We start from the raw sequence: 18,361 nt of genomic DNA, 5'->3' as shown, positions 1-18,361 counted from the left end.
CTTCATACTCCGCTGAGAATGGCTTTTAACATGCATTGGGGGGTGGGGTGGGGGGAGATACACTGGAAGGAGGATACTCACCTAAAAATAGAGTTGGGAGGATGTCAGGGGATTTTACTTTCTCCTTTGACTTATGCATAGAGTGGCCTTTACCCAGCAAGCATTTAATCCAGTCACCCACCACCTCCAAACTCTGCCCTCTTACCCACTTCAAACTAGACCCTGGCCTTCGATGCTCCCGGGAAAGGAGGTCACAGTCAAAAGGTAAAGAATATTACACAATGGAATCTTTGTCTTCTGAATTTGTAATACCCCAGGTCCTCCCACCGAAGGGATTATCTAGGGTCATTTTTTTTTTTACCGAATGCAATTTTCACTTCCTACGCATGAGATCCAATGACACTGTATTTTCAGAGTTTTTATACAGTCAACTTAAAGGATTTGTGAGGGATAAGAAAAAAAATGATATTAAAAAAGGTGAAAAGTCATCTGCTCCCATGAATTGACATTTTGAACTGCCTAGGGGTAGGGGGTGGGGAAGGTGGATCTTTTGTTTTGTTTTTTGTTGTTGATTTTTTGCTCTCTCACCAAGACTGACAGCTGTCAGCGAGGGGCTGGGGGTGGGGGGACTTTTATGTCACTGTAGACATCATGGAAATTCTCAGTGTGGCATCTTCAGAAGGAGGAGGAGCTTGGAGGCCGGCACCTCAAAGGGGAAAATACCTCCAAAGCAGTCACCAGGCTGGTGTTTCTTCCTCCTAAATGCCTCTCATCTCTCCATCCTCATGCCCCTGAGGGTTCAGCTCTCACCTGGATTGTGGCCTCAGCCACAGACTTCTTGGTCTCCCTGTCTTCAGGCTGTTCTGTGGCTGAATAATCTTCCGGGGACCTGTTCTGTTTCCTTCTCATGGCTCCCCGCTGCCCCACTGCCTCCCAGGTAAATAGGTTCCCTGAAACACTGACAACATTCATGTGTCCGCACCCTCGGGTCCCACTCTGCCGCTGCCACTACCAGGATCCCACACCCTAGCCAACCGTGGGTGCTCACCCACCCCCGCATTGCCCTTTGTGGCCTAGGTGCCTTTGTCCATGCCGCTCTCCTCCCTGGAAGGCCTTCCCCTGATAGCTCTGCCTGTCCAAACCTGGACCGCCCTTCAAAGGCAAGCATCCAGGTTACCTCTTTTAAGAAGTCTTCCGCAAGCCTTTGCGGAGTGGCTCCTATGGGCTAGGTGCTGTGCCGGGCCCCGAAGAGACAGCAATGAGAGTGACACGGGCCTTGTCTCCAAGGGGTTCACAGTCCATCAGGGAGTGAAGAAATATACACACATAAGCAAGGACACAAAGGTTGAATTAGAAGGGAAGGTTAGAAAAATGATATTGGCAGCAACAATTTTAAAAAGTTGCTTCTGTAGGTGGTGTATTAGTTTGCTAGGACTGCCAGAACAAAATGCCACAAACTGAGGCAGAGGTGGGGAGCTTAAAAACACAGAGATATATTGTCTTAGTTCTGGAGGCTGGACGGTCAAGGTCAAGGTGTCGGGATGGCTGTCCTCCCTCCGAAGGTATAAGGCAGTGGTCGGCAAACTGCGGCTCGTGAGCCACATGCGGCTCTTTGGCCCCTTGAGTGTGGCTCTTCCACAAAATACCAGGTGCGGGCGCGCACGTACAGTGCGACTGAAACTTCGTGGCCCATGCGCAGAAGTCAGTTTTTGGCCTGGGCGAGTCTATTTTGAAGAAGTGGCATTAGAAGAAGTGGGGGGTGTTGGTCGGTTGGGCGACCGGAGACGCAGTGAGTGGGAGGTATGTTGTTTTGAGGTACGTTCGCTGAGGGCTCCCATCCACACTCGTCTATCTGAAGCAAGTATACAAGACGAGTATGGATGGGAGAGTTGGAAGGGGTCGACCTCAGCGAACGTACCTCAATCAGATTGAGGACGTTTTTAGCAAAGGCCAGCTGAGGAGTACCCTAATTAAGTTAATAACAATGTACCTACCTATATAGTTTAAGTTTAAAAAATCTGGCTCTCAAAAGAAATTTCAATCGTTGTACTGTTGATATTTGGCTCTGTTGACTAATGAGTTTGCCGACCACTGGTGTAAGGGAAGGGTCTGCTCTTGGCCTCTCTCCTAGCTCTAGGGGTTCCCTGGCTTGTGCAGCACAATTCCAGTCTTCACAGGGAGTTGTTCCCGTGCATATGTCTTTGTGCCCAAATTGCCCCTTTTTATCAGGGCACCAGTCATGTTGGCTTCGGGGTCCCACCCTACTTCAGTGTGATCTCCTCTTAACTAATTAACATCTGCCACCAAATAAGGTCATACTCTGAGGTGCTGGTGGTTTGGACTTCAACATATGAAATTTTTTTTATTTTATTTTTTGGCGGGGGCAGGGGAGGTACAAAATTCAACCAATAGCAGGTGAATAGAGGCCAGAACCAAAGGACAGGGATGAGCATGGAAGGCTAGAACTGGAGGCGCAGGCTCAAGCTACATTCACCCATGGGAGGAAGGCAGCTGGGTCAGAAGAGGGATCTGGGGGAAAGGTAGAAGCGGCTCACGGGATTTAAAAAGATAAGCTATCTCAGTGTGGTATGCACTGTCAAATCTTCTGTGTTCCCACGAAAGCTACCTCTGCTCTATACAGTGGAGTGGGGGAGGGGGTTGCAGCTGTGCTGGCTCAAAGCCAGGATGAGGTCAAACCAGCACTGCCCCCAGGAGGCCAGGGCTCCTGGGTCACATGGGCTAACCCACAGCGTGGAGGAGATGGGGCAATCCTGCCCGAGGGAGCAGAGCTAGGAGGAGACCGGGGGCAGCAGCTTTGTGAGGGAAGAAAGAAGCAGACATAACGTTGCATTTGGCCTCAGACTTCCATATGTATTCATTTCTGAGGGCAAAGTTGATTCTCAGAAACATCTTGTATGGTAGCAATTAGTGTCCCTCTTTTATTGCTGAGTGTCACACGCTGCACCAAGGCCTGTGTCATGCTGTTTTTGGAGGAACCCAAGCTCAGAGAGCGATGCAGGCCCTGCGGGAATGAAGAGGAACCCTTCCCAAGGAGGCCATTCTGAATGGACTCAGAGCCAAACATGAAGAAGCCAGCAAAGCCGAATGGGTTATGGACCATTGACTAGGGTCTTGCTTTAGAGGTGAAGTTGGAGAGGGAGGCCTGGGCATATCTCAGAGGTTGGTGGGTTTGGGCTCTACTTAAGTACAGAAGAGACATGCGTGGATTTGTATTTCTGAAGGGCCACTTTGGCTGCTGAATGGAGGATGGATTGGCCGGAGCAACACAAGGGCCAGGGAGATCAACCAGGAGACCATTGTCGTAACTGAGTGTAGATTCGAGGCCCAGACGAGGGCAGTGGTGATGGCCTGGAGAGAAGATGACAGAGTCCAGGGCAGTTCACAAAGTGGAACTGCAGAACGTGGTCAGAACCTGGATAAGTCAGGGTTGGGGGGTAGAGAGAGGTGGGGGAGAGACCGTCAGGGCTGACTCCAGGCTTCTGGTGTCTCCGTGATGGAGGGGACATGGGGAAGAGTAAGGAGGAAGGGGACATGTTGGGCATCAGCTCTCGTGGCTTACAAAGGTCTCTGGAGCATGTGGAGGTCTGTGTGTGGTGCTCAGGAGGGTGGTTGGGCTTGAAGCAGAGGCATCTACTTAGTGACCTCAGTCATGTCCCTCATTTCAGGTCCTGTTCCTGCTGCTGAACCAAGGGGGTTGCTCTGGGTGACCTCAGGGTCCTGCAGCTCAGCAGGAAGAGCCCCTGCTGCTTCTCCCCTCCCACCCCCCCAAACTCCAGTACCTTCTTCACCCCCAGCTTGGAGGTGGAAGCAGACAAGCCGAGTCCAGACCCCTACTCTGCCAAGGCCTATCACCTCCCTTTCCAAGCAGGACACTGTGCTTCCACTAGGCCAGGGGTGGGCAAACTTTTTGACTCAAGGGCCACAATGGGTTCTTAAACTGGACCGGAGGGCCGGAACAAAAGCATGGATGGAGTGTTTGTGTGAACTAATATAAATTCAAAGTAAACATCATTACATAAAAGGGTACAGTCTTTTTTTTTTTTTTTTTTAGTTTTATTCATTTCAAACGGGCCGGATCCGGCCCGTGGGCTGTAGTTTGCTCACGGCTGCTCTAGGCCCTGGGCCCAGCAGGTCCAGCCTGTTCCAGGAGGTGGGAGATTTGGAGGGACCCATTCCCAAACTTTGGAAACCACCCTCTCATTGTCTTCACAGCAGTACCAGCACCAAAATAATTTAGGGGGCTCAGGGGAAAGCCGACTTTACCAAGTCACTGCCCTCCCTCTGGCAGGAGTGGATGAGGTGGGGGGACATCCCAGTGGATATGGAGAGCAAGGCAGCAAGATGGAGAAGGGTCCAGCTCAGTCCTGGCCAGGATTCCAGCAGGAAACAGAACCACTCAAGGTGATGGGCTGAATGAAAAGATGGGCATGGTGAAGGGAACCAACAGAAGGGGAGGAGCACGCCATTGGCAACAGCAGGACACAGTTACCTTCCTAGGTCTGCAGGGTCCCGAGGCAGCAATGGTGTGTTCCTTCCGGTGCCAGGCTGGCCCTTGGAGCCATAACATCATAATGTAGCGCCTGCCAGCGCTGTGGCCCCACAGGGAGGAGCAGGGGGAACAAATGCTTTGACCTCTCCCCTCTTGCTGGTCTCCCGCCACAGCCTCTTGTTGGCCAAACCTAACAGAAAGGTGATGCATCCACAGAAGGTAGCCTTCCAGGACACAGAGGGGACAGAGGACAGATCTGGGGCAGGCAGAACAGCAGCTCCCTGTGGGATCTGGGTGCAAGTGCCACTGCTTTCCAGATGTTCAGGGAGTTTTGTCACATCTTCATTCTCCTCATCTGTAGAGTGAAATAACAGGCTAGACGTCTAGCTACTCAATTTCCCTCCCATGGTCACTCCCATGTATTTTATTCAGCGGCAGGCAGCCCCGCCCCATGTACACATAGGCTTGCCCACAGCACCCCAATGTTCACATGGGATTCGGTGCCTTTTACAGCATCTTGGTGTGCAGTGCTTGGAGTTTGAGGACCTGGGTCAGCTCCATATCCTCCCTTTACGTATCTGAATCTTGATTTACTCACCTATTTTAAAAGTCACCATAAAAAAATGTTCATCTTTACCCTTTTTACCCACATCCTTCAGTACCCTTCCCCCATGGGCCCCGAGATGTCCCTTCAGGAAAGAGCTGGATGCACTAACGAGCATGTATAAGCAACTCCAAATTCTTGCAAGGCGCTGGGAGGACAAACCATGAATGAGGCAGCGAGTTTACAGGGTGTATCTTACTCATATCTGCATCACTGGTACCTCCTCCTCGTGGACAGAGGATAAACGTAGAATGGCTAACCTCTCGCCCTGTGTGTCTGTGTTTTGGGTACTGAGACCAAGCCTGGCTAACAGAAGGGGCTCCCGTGTGTGTAATCAGCCCATAAAAGGATTACTGAATTCAGTGGGGCCCAAAGGCCATATCTGAGTGTGAGGTTCATGACCCAGGGAAGCCAGCAACAGATCCCCGGGGCCAGGATCTCCCTCTTTGCATGTAAAAAGTCAAGGCCTTGGCAGCAGCTGCAGCCAGCTGGCACCAGGTCCCGACGAGAGTTATTGTTTGGCCAAAACAGGAAGCCGCCCGAGGGGAAGTGTGGCCTCGCCTCAGTGAACCCCTGAAGAATGGCCCCCGAGAAGCGTGGGGACGTGCAGGCGGGCACGGGTGGCGTTGCAGCTGCACCCAGCCTCAGGCCCGGCAGTGGACCTCAGTTGACCCCTGTGGCCTGGTGCAGCGAGGACAGAGCTGGGAGCCAGGAGACTGGGTTCTAGTCTTGTGTGACCTTGGGCATGTCACTGCCCTTCTCAGGACATATCTCCTCATCTGTCAACTGACGGATGTGAGCTATGCATTTGCAGCTGAATGGATCCCCATCTGGCTGTTTCATTGATCCCTCTGGCTGCCTGTTCCTGATGTCATCCAGTGCCAATGAGGCTCATGGAATGACCGTTTCCCACCAGGAGAAGGGAGACCTGATGGCTCCATAGCTCCTCACAATCAGTAAAGCTCCACCTCCTCATTTCATTTGAACCCCAACAGTCACATCAAGAGATAAAGGTAGGGCCCTCTCGCCGCATCACCAGGAGCCAGCCGCCCCGGCCTCTCCTCTCCCTGCCGAAGCCCAGGGGACAGAGTGGGAATCGGGACCGTGTTCCGACGCAAGCGAACAGCCCTCGATTACCACAATCCAGCCGGCTTCAACTGCAAAGATGAAACAGGATTTAGAAACTTTATTGTTTGGCTTGAAGACCAGAAAATCAGACCCTGAAAGATTGAAGACAGAGGTCATTTAAGAAACACCTACAGCAGTGACTGGCCCAAGTTCTTGAAAAGCATGTCACAGATGTTAGCTGTCCTTTCAAAGTCCGAGATCGACAAGAAGCAATTGACTGGCTTCTAGGTTTAGCCGTTGGACTTGAACATGGAGTTGCCGCTGAAAAATACAAGGACTCGGTAATCTGATAATACAAAAAATGCTGACAATGCAGCTAAAAATGCAGAGCCATTGATCAATTTGGATGTTAATACTCCTGATTGTAAGGCTGGTGCAATGGCTTTGGCTAACCTTCTTCAGATCCAACGTCACGATGATTCCCTGGTGATGCTTAAGGCAATTTGCATTTTGGTCCAGGAGCGCCTGACACAGGATGCAGTTGCTAAAGCGAATCAAGCAAAAGAGGGATTGTCTGTTGCTTTAGACAAGCATATTCTTGGTTTTGACACAGGAGATGCAGTTCTTAATGAAGCTGCTCAGATTCTGTGACTGCTGCAGATAGAAGAGCTCAGAGAGCTACAGACCAAAGTTAATGAAGCCATAGTAGCTGTTCAGGCAATTATTGCAGACCCAAAGACAGACCACAGACTGGGGGAAGTTGGAAGATGAACATTTTAGGATCTCAGCCTCTCACCTATTTAGTACAGTTGGGAACCATGCATACCCTGGTATGTGTTTCAAAATCAAACATCACATTTTCAAGGGAAGAATCCCAGAAAATGGACTATGTTTTAGTGATTTACCATCATTGCTTTTTCTTTAATAAAGTTTGAGAAAACGGGGGAAAAGATGTAAAGGTGGGATTCATGGTTCCATCTCACAGAGGAGGACACAGAAGCTCTAAGTCAGGATTCAAACCCACACCCCTGGCCTTTAGCCTGAAGCTCTTGGACAGCCTCATTTGTTGAGTGACCGAGTGAATGTTCAGGCTGCAGAGGAAGATGGCCATCCACCACTGCGAGGTGACTCTAGACCAGTGATGGCGAACCTATGACACGCGTGTCAGAGGTGACACGCGAACTCATTTTTTTGGTTGATTTTTCTTTGTTAAGTGGCATTTAAATATATAAAATAAATATCAAAAATATAAGTCTTTGTTTTACTATGGTTGCAAAGATAAAAATATTTCTATATGTGATACGGCACCAGAGTTAAGTTAGGGTTTTTCAAAATGCTGACACGCTGAGCTCAAAAGATTCGCCATCACTGCTCTAGACAGAGGGCCGCCAGCAGGGCAGGCACTGTGGAAACCCAGAGGAAACAGCAGGCCCCCTGTCTGAGGGAGGAGCTTGACTGGAGGGCTGGCAGCCTGAGGCCTGCTCAGTTTGTCTGCTGTGTTTTTATTTTTCTCAATTGAGGCTCTGCCACTTACCTACTGTGTGACCCAAGCAGGCCACTCCACTCTATGCCTCAATGACCTCAGTGGTCATTGAGAGATGACAGCTGTCCCGCTGACCCTGGGCTGGGTGGGGATCCAAAGAGCTGATGGGAGATGGAGGCTTATGGTCATGTGGATGTGCTGGTTGTTCACCTCTTCCCTCCTCAGAGGACCCCCATTCTGCTCATCCTCCCTATCTATCCCCAGGTTTCACACGGGATCTTAGTGAGTCAGCACATGGCATCCCCTCAGAGGCTGTTACTGGTTGGAAACACTCAAGTCATCCTAAGTGAACCAAAGAGAAAGGCTTACGGTCCGGGGCTGGGAGAGAAGTCCTCTCTTGCACTCTCCCGCCAGTTGCTCACATGGAAGCCGGTAGGTCCCATTGCCACTGACTGGCAGCCGACTTTCATCCCTGAGGGGAGAGACAGCCATCATGGGGCCACAAGGGAACCAGCTGAAGACAGGAGAGAAATAGAAAAGTCTATGATCCTGATGACAGCAGGACCTGCTGGAGGTGCTGGAGACACACACTCTGGACAGGCGGTTCCTTGTTTTATTTAGACTTTGGAGCCAGGGTGTTCTCTTACTTGCAGCCAAAGGTATCTTCAGGGCCCCTTCTCATCTTGCAGTGTCTGATGCGCAGAGGGGGGATGGGGTGCCCTCCCCACGTTGGCCCACTCTTGATATTCAAGCTGGGAGGACAGTTGCGAAACCTCTGGGCACCAGGCCAGAGCTGATGACTTGTTCACAGCTTTTTGGAAGCTCTGCATTCTTTCCTGTGTTTCTCGAACCAGACAATTCCTCCCTTTCCACAACTGGTCTCTGGCCTGGGCTCAGGCCACCTCACTGACATTAATGCTGCAAGATGGATGGGGCAGGGAGGCAGGGAGTCTGGACTTTTGAGGCCCCAGCCCCAGATGCATTCTTTGCTCAGCCTGTTTTTTACCCCTTCCCTTCCCACACAGACCTTAGCCACTTTGCAGTCTTAAGATTACAGGTTTCAGAACATAAGGGTCCTTGAAGATGATCTAGTACAACCTCCTTGGTGTACAAAATGGAAACTGAGGCCCAGTGTAGGCCAAAGGCTTGCCCTGTGTCACCTGGAGCTGAACTGGAATCCAGGTACCTTGACTCCCAGTCCAGGACTCTTTCCCATATACGACAAGAAGGTCATAACTTGACATGACTTTTTCTGGGCGGATTAGGGACTGATACTTGGTGTCTCTTGTCTTGATCCTCCTATTCCATCCCTATGGCCGCTGCTCTGATTCGGGCTTCATGGTCTCTTGCCTGGGTGTTGGCCTCATTCTAAAAGTCTGTCCAATTCCTATCTGCAATCCTGCTCCCAACACAGCAGCCAGAAGGCTTGTCCTTAATACCAACCTGATTCTGTCTCACCTGCTTCACCACCTATAGGACAAGATCCAGGATCCGTAACCTCGCTTAAGGGCCCCTCATGATTGGCCACTGCCCAACATCCGCTGTCACATAAGACCTATATTCCTTACTACTGACTCAATTGATGCCTCCTCCCGTCAGCTTTCCCGGGTCCCTCCTTCTGTGAATGGCACGGCGTCTGAGTTTATCATGGAACCTTTCTTAGGATGGGAGGGTCTGATCCCAGCTGTCTGCTTCACTGGATGATGAGAGCTTCCAACGCAGAGGTAATATCCACTGAGCATTACTGCCTGCCAGCACCCTTCACCAGGTGTGACCTTGCTCCTGTGCCGTTTCCTCTGGTTGGTTCCAAGTTGTCTGTCCATAGCCCTGTGAAGGCACAGACCACAGGGGCAAATGATACGAGAGTCTGATTCTTCATGGGTTCCATCCCACCCAACGGAGTCCACCTGCCGATCTGACTTGGGTGTGAATGTATCTCTACTCAAGATAACAGACACTGAGAACCAGGCCAGGCCTGGGGCTTTGGGAAGAAGAAGAAATATGAACAATAAAATGGCAATAAGTACATAGCTATCAACAATTGAATCTAAAAATCAAAATAAATGAACAAGGAATCTAATGAGCAAATAAACTGATGGATAAAATAGACCCAGAGGCATGGATACATGGAACAGACTGACAAATCTCAGAGGGAAGGGGAGTTGGTGAGGAGATATTAACTAAAGAACTTGTGCATGTATGCATTACCCATGGACACAAACAATAGGGTGGTGACGATCTGTGGGTGGGGTGGGAACTGGGTGAAGGGGCACAATGGGGGGGTAGGGGGGAAGAGAGGACATCTGTAATACTCTCAACAATAAAGACTTAAAAAAAAAAGAAACCCAAACCATAAAATCTATACTAAGCATTAAAAAAAGAAAAAGTCTACTATGAACTTGTTTATTTTATAGTTGGAGAAAATTAGACAACAGTGAGAAAGGAGAACAATTCTAGTTCTAGCTCTGTTGACAGCTGGACATGTGGCCTTGAACAAGTCAGCCATCCTGTTCAAGACTCACTTTGCTTGTTCATCTGTTCCTTCCTTCATTCTAGAATCTTTCCTAAGGACCTCATCTGTGCCAGCTGAGGACTATGGATCCAAAAGTTAATCAGAATCTAAAGAAATAAAAAGATGTTTAAACTTGTTTGTAACCAGAGAAATACCAATGAAAACGGAGCCACAATACCATATCTCATCCATCAGTTTGGCAGAAACCCCAAAATTTTACAATGCACTCTGTTGGCAAGACTGTGGGAAAACAGGCCCTCTTGTTCATTGTTTGATGGGAATACAACATTGTGGAGGGGAATTTGGTAAATTCTAGAAAATTACCAAATATGTGTTTACCCTTTGGTTCAGCAATCCCACTTCTAGGAATCTGAGCTGCAAAATAAGACAAGATGTATGCATAAAGCTATTCATAGAAGCACCATCTGTAATAGTAAAAAAAAACTAGAAACCACGCAAATGTCCGTCAATGGGGAGTAGTTGCCCACACAAGGGATGACTTTGCAGATAAAAAAGAGAAGGAAAAGTATATCTAGATGCTATGATGACATCATTTCCAGGGTACAATGTTATAGAAAAAAAGCAAAGTGGAATAAAAAATATATATAGTGCACTCTCATTTATTAAAGAAAGGGAATACATCTTTTCTTTAATTTTAAGAAGTCAGTTAAAATATAAAAAATAAAACTTTAAAATTGTTACCTATTGGAGAAGGGAGGAAATAGGGTAAAGGGAATGGGGGTAGAAGCTAGACTTCTCTGAATATACCTCATTTTGTAGATTAACTTTAGAACCAGGAAAATGCTTTACATAAAAATAAAACAAAGCTAAACCCAAATAAAAGTCAGAAGCAATCCCCAAAAAAATCAAAAGCAAAATTAAATAATTCAATCTGTTTATTGACTTCATGGCTTCACCATGCCAAGTGGAGTTATTTGGAGTGACTTAGAGACCTGGTGACCGGACTGCAGAGCACTTACAGGATATAAATTCTAAAGACAAAAAAACTGCAAATAAATTGTAAAGTGTTTTCAGTCATCATATATGTGCAGTAATACTACTAGTATTGTTATTCTGAGATTTAAAGAAAATAGGAGGAAACAAAGCGGTCATCATGTTAACATTGTTCGGAAGCAAGATTTTCAGTATTAGAGAAAAGAGATACAAATATAAAATCAAAGAACTTAAGTAAAATCCCTATATCTTAGCTTTTACTCAAAATATCAGTATGAATTCCTGATATATATGTACATATGTATTTTTTTAAAAGAAAGCATTTCCTAGCTCTGTACATTGAAAAGCCTAAATGCTTTTCAAATAGCACTGAGCACCCCTAGCATTCAGTTTTGTGGTATCTAAGTACCTCCTTGGAGAAATAGCTGATTCCAGCTATAAATGAAGAAGGAGTGATAAAATTAAAATATTATTGTGTTGAAAATCTCCAACAAAATAGTGGATCTAGGTAATGGTTTTCAAAGGCTTCTAAAAGTGCAAAAATCAGACAACTAAGCCGTAGGGGCCTTTTGAGCAAGCACACACACCTCTTATAAAGTATTCTTGCCAAAACTTTGAATCTGAGTTTAATCAGATCTAACTACTAATTTCTAGGAAAAGCCAGGGACCAAAGACTATGTCAAACAACACCTTGGGGGACACAGTAGGAGAAGCCCATTATGTGGAATAGTACAGGGACAAATAACCTGGTTTATTCGATGACTAAGTGGGATAAAAAGAGGAGAAACTTATAGGATGAAAGAGACATAAAAGAGCTAACGACCAAGTGAAATGTATGGATCTTGTTTGGATCTTCATTTTGAACAAACCAACTTTAAAAAGACCATCTGTGAGGTAATTATGGAGAAATTTCAACATTACTGGATATTTGATGATAAAAAATATTATTAAAATGTAAGTATGATAATGGTATTCCAGTCATGCCTTTATCTTTTAGAAATACATGTAACAATATTTATGGATAAAATGATTTGATGTTTTGGAGTTTCTCCAAATAACCCAGCGAGGGAGAAGTTGGGGGATGTAAATGAAACAAGAGTGGCTTCAGTCGGTGAAGGCTGAAGCTGGGGGAGGAATATGCAGGGTTCTTTGCACTGTCCTGTTTTGTTGTTTTTGTATGCTTGAAAATTTCCACAATAGAATGTTGTTGTTGCTCTCAAGGAGGTGGGAAGGAGGACTTAGACATAGCAACCAAAGAGACCTGTTCCCCCTGAGGTAGTGAGGGGGGCCTTGGATGGGAGTGAATTCAGATAGGAATGTACACGTAGGTAGGAGTTTCCAGCAGAGGGAAGAGCAAGTGCAAGGAAGTCCCACATCTGGGGATGGCAACATCTCTGCCTTGAGTGAACGGAGGGGCATATCAAGGTGGTGGCTGAGAATAAGATGGGGAGTATCTTTGAGGGCCTCGAATGCCCAGCCAGGAGCCCCTAAAGGCTCTGTGTTTTAGCAATGCCACCCAGTCAGCAGGGCAGATTGGAGGAAGAGATCTGGATGGGTGTGAGGAGACCTCAGCAGAACTTGGGCAGGGGGACGAGGAGGCCAGAGCTGGGGCGTGCCTTGAGGGAGACTGAAGGAGATGGGCAGCTGTAGTGTGGAAGTGCTGGTGAGACGGGCAACCGTGCTGGGGTCAGTTTCTGGGCAGTTTGGTGGATGTTGGTGCCATTATTAAGACAGGGTTGGAGGAGCAAGTTACAGCCCTTCATGCAGAGCCCTGGCTGGGAGGCAGGGGCCTGGGTTCTGCCCCTGCTCTGCTGTCTGGCTGTGGACCCCAAGGCATGTCTTTGCCTCTTTCTGACTGATGGGTCCGACCTCGGAAGCAAAGGGTAGGAGCCCCAGATCAGAAGTCCCCCAAATCTATCACCGGATGGATTTGCACCCAGCCCATGCACGCATCCTTTTTGCCTTCAAAATCACGAGTTCTCATCTGGCCTCGCTGACAATCCAGTTGTGTGATGTCAATGGCATTTCCCTTCAGAAAAAGGAAATGAGGTTAGCAAGCATGTTACCAGGAAAGGAAAGTTAGCTGGGCCCCACCCTCTGCAGCCCCATGCTCCCCCCTCAGAGCATGCAGGGCCCCTCTGCCTGAGCCTGGGAACAGGACCCAGAAATGTCACAGTTCAGAGAGAGACACCAACACAATATGGGTGAGTGTTCGCTGCTACAACTTTGATTTCTGAGCAGGGCTGCCCCCAACAGAGGTAGCGCCCTCTCCAATGCCCATGGCCCGGCCCCTGGCCACACTTGGAGACTGAGCTCACGGGAAGTTCCAGGGGGGCTCATTAAATGTCAGCAAGGCCCTGAACACGAGCTCTTTGTCCGTGAGGAATCTGAGGCCCAGAGAAGAGAAGGGACAAGGCCAAGATCACAAGTCAGGTACAGGTCACATGGCACCTGGGGTCAACAGTCCAGAAAGCCTGTCATGCTGCAGGACTCCCAGAATGCCCTGCTCCTGATGGATGTCCCCAGAAAGTCTTTCTCCAGTTAAAAATATGAAGTGCCTTTATTAAACTAAACCACCCCAACCCTTAGCTTTTCACAATCTGATATTCCTGAAAATGCTGTTATGAAGACAAAATGAAAACAAATTCCAATCCATTCAATAAAATTGCGGGATATTTTTGAACTGAAAGAAAAAATTAACAGCAAATTGATACACTTGGTATGTTTGGCACATCGGTCATTTGAAGATTGATCACTTGGCAAATTGGCCATCAAGTGAATATATTTCTAGAAACTTGAGTAAGAGCCTCTCACTGGTCCATCCTTCATCCCTCCTCCTGACTGTGAGTCCCGTGGGCAGGCCCAGGTCCAGCTGCCCTCTTTGCCCCCAACCATGGCCCAGTGCACGGCACACAGTGGGAGCGGGCGCTGGTAGTCAACTGTGTAGTAAACTGGTGTTAGACCTGAATGTCCTCAAGGGCTGGAGGTGACGGTGGAAAAACCCCTCACCTTTGCTCTTATTGCAAAAGTCAACTTGGGTCATACTTTCCACTGTCCCCCCTGCAGGGAGGGCTTCGTCTGGCTCACCCTCCCACACACCCAGGGGCTGGGGGTTTTCAGGTGAAGCGGAACTAGGTGTCTGTGCCTCTGTACCTTTGCAGGATTGTTCAGCAACAATGGAGCCGGAAAAGGCAGTGTGTACTGGCAGTGTGCAGCATTGCCGAGCTTGTGTGTATGCACGCAACGGTGCATGTGTGTGTGTGTGTGTGTGTGTGTGCATGCACAGGTGTGTGCACATGTTCCCACATGCAAGTGTGGACAGCTGTGATATGCAGTTCTGTTATGAATATGCAGATACCTATGGATCGTGTTTATGTATGGAAATATGTAATGAAGTATATGTGCATATCCATGTTTGTATAGGCATATGTGTATACGTCCATTTGTGTACAAGCTTTCACAATGCAAGCACATTGAGTATATGTCCCTGTTTATCTGTGGAAGTGTATATATTTGGGTAAGTGTAAATATGCGTTTATTTATGTTTTTTGCATCAATTCATGTTGTGCATTTATGCTAATCCGCGAGTGTATAGAATATGTGTGCATGTTGGTGTAAGGTGTGTGTGTGCTCTGTAGATGCATCTTAATGTAAGAATATGGTATGAGATGTATGTAAGGGGCCTGTGGACACATGTGCATGGAGATCTACAAATGTGTGCATATGAGTCTGAGTGTGAAGCGTGTACGTGCACATACGAGGTATGTGTGGTGTAGATGATGCACATGGTTGCAGGTATGTACACATGCGAGCACATCCTTCTTGCCCTTTATTTTTCTCTTGGGGAATGACAGGGCTTCTGAGTCCTACAGTGGCTGGTGCTTCTTCCAGGAACATGGTTTCCTGGACCTGAGAGGTAAGAACATTGGAAGCCCCGTGTGAGCGAGGAAGTGGGGTGGCCTGAGGCTTGGGCTCCTCTGAGAATTGTGTGGACACCCCAAGTCCACTGCTGTGGACCAGGCTGGCGGAGGGGTTGGGACATCAGGGGCCTCTGACCTCACTGCGTGCCCTGCGGAATGTCACTGCCACCTCCAGTCTTCCGTCCACGCCTCAGTGGTTTCCAAACTTTTTTTTTTTTGGTAGTAGAGCCAAAATAAAATCTTAAGGACCCTTCCCTGGAAAGCAGATGAATAAGTGGGAAATGCTGCGGCTGAAGGCGGGGTTGGGGAGGGACAGGAGGGGTCTCCATGGAATATAGCTCTAAGCTCTGAGCCTACACTGCTCCTGGGCCTTTTCAGTTTACATTCTAGTTTGTAGTTTGAAAAACATAGCCACATCCATAATCTCAGCGAATTCCCATGAACTTCTTCCAGTCTGTTTGGAAACGCTGGAAGCAGAACAGAGAAAAGGACTGGCCCTGGCTCCACTCCGGCCCCCTCTTCTATGTGAGCGACTTCTGCCCCATCAGCTACTCTCACAGCCTCCTCATGTGAGGTCACTGAGTCAACACCTGGAGGTGTTCCATTCGAAGCTGGCTCACTGGAAGCAGCCCCAAAGGCGGGCTATTGTGCTTACGATGTTCCCCGTTATGCAGGTGCGGAAATTGAGACCGGGAGAGGCTTTCTGGATTTGTGTGAAGTCAATCTGGAGATGCTGGGAAGGACTGGGCCCATCCTGACCTCAGATGCCCACCCTCTGTCATTGGAAGCACTTCTTTATTCTTCCAGGCTTGGCCATCCCGTGGTAAACCCCACATGTGGTTCTGTGGTTGCCCACACAAGCCTAAAAATAGCCAATAGGAGGCCGGGGCTCCCCCTTGGTGAGTGGCAAAAGGCCCAGGGACTTGCTCTGCCTCACAGATGAGCAAATCCTGTCTAGCGAAGACTGGTGGTCTGGGTACCAAGTGTGACGTGCTAGAGGCCGTGCCAACCTGGTAACGGAGATTATTTTATTTCATTGGCTTGCTTTTTAAAGTCTGTGACGTCCCATTAGACAGACATGAAAATCAAGGTTTAGATGAACGAAGCGGCCTGCCTACGGTCAAGGAGCTTCAGTCAGAACCCAGATTGTTCTGACCCAAGGTCCATGTTTTCATCCCTCACCCCTTCCTTATCGTGACCCTGGGGACAGCTGGTGCAGAGGTAAGAGCAGGACCTTCAGAACCACATCGGCTTCCGATCCTGCCTCTCTGGTGACTCCTTGTGGCCTTGGTAAGCCCTTACGTCTCTCGGTCTCAGTTTCCTCACCCACATCATAGGGGCCTCATGGCCCATTATGTAGGATCATGGTGGGGATTGACTGACACAAGGCATGGAGGTGTCCAGGGTAGGGCCTGGCATGTCAGAGGGGCTCAGTAAATGGCCATTCACTGCCTCTCCCCCTCCCACCCCTTAGTACCACGCTTCCAAAGTTGGGGTGAGAGGGGCAGTGTTGGTCGAGCCTCTAGAAGTGTCTTGCCAGGTCATGGTAGTGGAACTACTGATGAGAGGTCAGGAGAGAGGGTCCCTGTGATGGGGCATATTTTCAAAAAATGGCTTCAGGGGTATTTTCAGGTCCACATACTGAAACCTTGTCATTCTTCACCAAGAGATGAGTCTACCGATCCTATCTGTGAAATTGCGCAGAACTTTGTGACTGCTTCAATGAACAGAATGTGGTCGATGTGACATTACGTAACTTCCCAGGCTAGATCTATAAAAGTGATAGAGCTTCCGCCTGTCTACCTGTCTACCTGTCTCTCTGTCTCTGTCTCTCTCTGGAATCCAGCAGCCATATTGTGAGGAAGCCCAAACCATAAGAAGAGACCACAGTAGGTGCTTTGGCCAACAACCCTAGTGAAAGTCTCAGCCAATAGTCAAGCTTTGACCTCTGGACATATGCATGAACAACTCTTTAAATAATTTTAGTTCCCAAACTGCAAACCACCCCAGGTAATGGCAAGTGGAAGAGAATGAACTATCCCAAATGCAGATTTGAGAACAAATGTCTTTAAGCTCTGAGTTTGTGGTACATAATTCTAGGAAGCAGGAACAGCCCTCCTTCCCCCGCAGCCCTCTGAGTCACCCAGCCAGGTACGGAGAAGCTCCGCCCTGTGTCCCACTCCCACTCCCACGGGCATAGCCTGGAGTCAGCCCTCTGTCCCTGCTGAGCCTTCCACGCCAAGCTGCACAGCCCTGGTTCGAAGCCCAGCTCTGTCGCTTCTCAGTTTCCTCTGGGCCAAACGGGAGTTCTGATAGTGCCTCTCAGGAGTCTGGGGATTCATGAAATAAAGCGCCTGGCACATAGTGAGTGCCTCCGAGGTAGATGCAGGCAGGTGAAACTGGAGAGAAAGGAAGAGGTCAAAGATGTGGCCCAGCCTCTGACTTAGTCAAGGGAGAGAGGAGGACTGGGTTTCAGGGAGCCTGGGGAGCGATGGGTCTGGTGGACACTGAGTGTGAGAAGCCCAGCTCTGTGCAGGCCAGGAGGGTCCCCAGATTGCTCTCTAAATGACCTGAGACATGGGAGTAAGAGGAGTGGGACTGGACAGGCCCTGGCAGGATCCAGCGAAAAGTGAATGTGGAGGGGGCAGAGGGGAGGAAGGCAGAGCACTGCAGGCAGGAGCTAGAGGTGAGGGGGAGAGGGACCCACACCAGAGCCAGGTGGGCTCGGCCACACCTGAGCATGGATTCTCAGAAACCCAGGCCGCCCTCCCTGTTCAGACAGGGCCAGCCCAGCTCTATCTAGGGAGATAAAGCCCCTGCAGAGGCTCCCAGACCAGAGCCGTCCTTATCAGCTGCTGCTGTCTGGAGTACTTGGGAATGTAAACGCGCCTGATGCGCCAGACACAGGGTGACATAAAGCAGACGTGCAGGGGTCAGCTTCTCCCCTTCCCCCATTCTCTCCCTGCAGCACGAAAGTGGGTAACACGGGACACCAGCTTCACACGGCCAGACACCACTGGCCTCGGTGTCCTCTACTCTAACGCCTGGATGGGTTTTTTTCCCTTCAAGTCACACCTGGATTTGGAGGGGCCTCAAGGAGCCCTTTCTATTAAGGTCACGTTGGCCAACATGGCGCAGGTGAGCCCAGCACGGAGAAGCAGGGCCCTCAGCCTGATGTGCCTGTGTGGCCTTGAACAAGTCCCTCCACATGACCAACAGGCTCTCCTCACTCCAGGGATGTGCACTGAAACCCCTGCTGGGCCAGGCACAGGGCTGGGCGTTGGGGTAAAGAGGGACCCTGAAAACACAG

The 18,361-nt window shown here is 49.0% G+C and overlaps 1 pseudogene; it reads left to right on the top strand.

Annotated features, from left to right (window-relative positions):
- The first annotated feature begins 5,694 nt into the window (after window positions 1-5,694).
- Window positions 5,695-6,953, top strand: LOC139018442 (RNA transcription, translation and transport factor protein pseudogene; annotated as a pseudogene).
- Window positions 6,954-18,361: the final 11,408 nt, after the last annotated feature.

The sequence above is a fragment of the Myotis yumanensis genome, unplaced genomic scaffold, assembly GCF_028538775.1.
Source record: "Myotis yumanensis isolate MYYU_CA2020_CCGP unplaced genomic scaffold, mMyoYum1.0.hap1 SCAF_10, whole genome shotgun sequence".
In the NCBI taxonomy this organism is placed as follows: domain Eukaryota; kingdom Metazoa; phylum Chordata; class Mammalia; order Chiroptera; family Vespertilionidae; genus Myotis; species Myotis yumanensis.
This window is presented reverse-complemented; position numbering and strand designations above follow the sequence as displayed.